Raw genomic sequence first — 3,631 nt, 5'->3', positions numbered from 1 at the left:
AAAATTAAAAAAAAAAAAAAAAGCAGCAAGCTATTTTTCTTTTATCTGCCGGTAAAAGAAAACTACAAAAGAGGAGATTTGGAGATTTCTTTTTTGCCTCCTGTTTGTGGAGTGGCTCCGCGCGGGTGGCTGGGTCCAGGCACCTCTCGCAGCCACTCCACAGCTTCTGCCCCTTTGTGGGTCTCTGTGAGTGAGAGGCAGGAGCCAGCCAAGCAGGTTTTTTTACAGCGGGTGCTGGGGAGGTGAGAAAACGCTGAGGTCCAGTGGATTTTGCACAGCTGGGCCATCAGGGGCCGAGCGGGGAGCGGCCATGCTGCCCATCCAAGCCTGGCCCCCAGCACTGATCTGCCACAAAGAAAGGATGTGCCCAGATACAACAGAAGAAAATGGTTTTAAGAAATGGAATTTCTTTTAAGAACTGGGAGGGTTTTAAGAAAAGCCTTTGTTCCTTTTATTGGGCAAAGAAGAAATATTGCTTTCTTCTAGTTTTCTTGGCATAACTCCTTTCAATCTCTTCTTCCCTCTCCCAAATTGGCTAATGGAGTCCGTTCTCCCTGAGCCCGGCTGGTCCTAGAGGCGAGGGAATCTCCAGCCAGGCTGACACCCCTCCCTTTACTGGGGTGCCCAAAGCAGCTCCCAAGGACACGTGTGTCCCCGATGGAGACACGGGCAAAGGACCAAGGAGGGAAGACTGCAACGGGTGGTGTCTTCAGCTGGTGGTAGATACACGGATGGATGGATGGATGGATGGATGGATGGATGGATGGATGGATGGATGGATGGAGGGATGGATGGATGGATGGATGGATGGACGAATGGACGGACGGACGGATGGACGGATGTTCTTAATGCAGCAGAGCAGCATCAGTTTACACTAACAGTGGATTTAGCCATTTTTAAATGAGAATTACCAACAAACAGAAGACATCTGCTCTGTGGTCAGCTTTTGTGTTCAGGAACCCTTTCTATTTCGTGCCCGTCCATGCTGAGGAGAGCTGACGGCGGCAGCGCTGCTCCACACGCCCCGGCTGGGACGGGAGGCAGCGTGTGGAGCTTGTGCTCTTTAAACCCCTTCATCTGGCTGCACGTAACTCTGCCCACAGTAGCTGGCTGCATTATATACCACTTAAATGCAATTTTTATTGTTGACATTTTCCAGACAACCCTCCCTGCTCCCCAGGAGAGAGAATGAGGAATTTTTGGCATTTTATCAGCTTTGCATCAGGTCTCTTAACCACTTTGTGGCTGTTGATGTGCAGGGTGTAGATCTGAGAGGGTCGGCTCAGGTTTGGGTTTGAAGCCTTTTCTCTGCTTTCATGTATCAGCCACTCGTAAAACAAAGCCAAGATGAATCATGCCAGAGGGCCAAGACTTTCATAAGAAAGGGCATTTTAATTTTCAATTAAGGGTTGAGCCAAGCTGATAAATAATGGTTGTCTGGAGCAGAAGCTGGGGTGTGCTAAGCTCTCCTCACTGCCTGTCCCTGCCTGCCCAGGTCTAACAAGGACGGGTGACTTGTCCCCAGAGTCAGAGCAAATCAGAAGCAGGACAAAGAAAACGAACTGAGATTTCAAAAGGGAAAATTAGGAGCCCAAGTTTCAATACTCTCTGGTTGAATCGTCTGTATTCCCCCTCCAAAGTAGTATCCACTGGACTATAATGTCCCCCTTTTAAAAATCCTGTTTGTTGGGTTTTTTTTTTTTTTAAATCACCTCTTTAAACCCAGGGTGTTCAAACAATTTCTGCAATAGCAAGACATTACTTTTTGGAGCCTGCTAGACACATGCAGGAAAGGATTTCTGACAAGATGCTCAAGGTTACAGCTGTGGCTACAAACCTGCCTGGAGGTTCATGGTGAACTGCTTGATACCTGCAGGATGGGGTATTTTTGGGGTGGGGGGGAACCCTAAATGGTTTAATTTAGTCACTTCATTTACAAGGTTGGCATTTCTGTCCTTTGCACCAAAGGGAATATTTGTGTCGGTACCCATCGGAAAGTGCCGAATTTCTCAGAGACCCCCTTGAGATGTGCCGGATCAAAGGCCAACAGCCATCACTGAGCACGAAACGTGATTAACAGATACGAGAACCGCAGAGCTCTGAGGTTAACTTCATCGAGTCAGTGTCCAGCAAAGCAAAGCCCCATAAAAACACGCTGTTCTCATATGACGAAGAAAAATCCCTTCAGCTATTTGGCAGAGCAGCCGGCACGTCCGATCGGGGATGAAAATGGGAAGTTGCGGTGCTGTGTTGGATGGCCTCCCTGTTCCTGCTGCATGGGGGATTGCTCACATCTCTTTCAGGGGGCAACAACCACTCTCTGCGTACTCCCAGCCAACATTTCAAATCTTGAAAACAAGAACTGCTGTACAGAGGCTGTGTCTGCACACACATCCTCCTTACCTGTGCTCGCTGTAAGCCTCTGTGCATTCAAAAACCCCGCAAATCATTAAAAAAAAAAAAAAAAAAAAAAAAAAAAAAAAAGCTGCAAACACTGTGCCTGTGCAAAGTGAAATGCCAACAATTCAGGCTAAATAGTTTTCAAGGCTGCTGTGGAAAACTAGTCACTGGCTAAAAATACACAAAACAAATGTAAATTCCACTCTGATGACGAACATCAGTGGAAAGATTAACTTAAAGAATTGTGTCAAAAATGAGAAGTATTTTAATTGATGGGACAGAGCACGGCTGCTGCTGGTTGGTGCTGGGCAGGCAGGGCTTCAGCGGCAGCACTGAGCAGGACAGAAGGTGATGTAGGAGCGCCCAGCCTCAAAGATGATGCTAACCCAGTAACTTTGTCTTTTCTTCCACTTATCTTTTCCATGGCGAGGGCACGGGGAGATTAAATCAGTGTCAGACACGGTCACACACATTTTCGAATTGTTTTCGGTATAAAAAGTAGGTGGTTGGCTACTAAAAAAGAAACGGTGTTTGCCACGTCTTGCCACTGAATATAGTTACTAGTGGGAAGTTAGAGGGGAATTTGAATGTGATAAAGGACAAGGAAACAAAATTCATAAGGGAAACCGGCAAACACTGTTTCTTGAGCAGCACTGAGGCACGCTGGCGTTGTAACCCAAAGCCTCTCTCCACAACTTGGGGATCTTGTCTATTTGGCTATGAAGGAAACAGCTCAGCTTACATGAAATGGCAGCGCATTTAGGAGTCAAATAAATACAGTTCTTTTTCTGTATTAGAAAAAATTAAATACATAAAATAACAACAAGAGGTAAATCAGATATCCCAACCAGAATCCTCGAATTAGATGGACAACCCCAAATTTAGGAAGTGGATGCTGGCTCAACATGCCGACACAGGCCCCTGTGGGGATGACACCTCCCACCACCCAAGCACTCTCCCTGCCTGGAAAATACCCGTTTTCAAGAAGCAAAATGACTGCTAAAAAAAAGACCCACAATGATAATGGCAACCTTCTACGAGAGCATCAGTGCGGGCGGCACCAAGAGGCCGCGACGAATCACCTGCACTGCTGCAGAGACCCAGCGGTGGGGACCCTCCTCGGGCTGCTGGGTGAGACCCAAACAGCTCCTCCAGTACCCGAGAGACATTTAACGTGTCTTTCCTCCCAAGATGGTCACCACCATGCCCAGCCTGAAGCCCGCAGGGATTC

General features: G+C 47.4%; 1 protein-coding gene across 1 annotated transcript in view; it reads right to left on the bottom strand.

The window, feature by feature from the left end:
* The window catches only part of TBX4 (T-box 4), a 20,573-nt gene that overhangs the window by 7,130 nt on the left and 9,812 nt on the right, over window positions 1–3,631 (bottom strand). The window lies entirely within an intron of this gene.

This window comes from Athene cunicularia (genome assembly GCF_003259725.1).
Source record: "Athene cunicularia isolate RWA chromosome 19 unlocalized genomic scaffold, athCun1 chr19_part1, whole genome shotgun sequence".
In the NCBI taxonomy this organism is placed as follows: domain Eukaryota; kingdom Metazoa; phylum Chordata; class Aves; order Strigiformes; family Strigidae; genus Athene; species Athene cunicularia.
The sequence above is the reverse complement of the archived record's forward strand: the minus strand, read 5'-3'. Positions and strand labels throughout refer to the sequence as shown.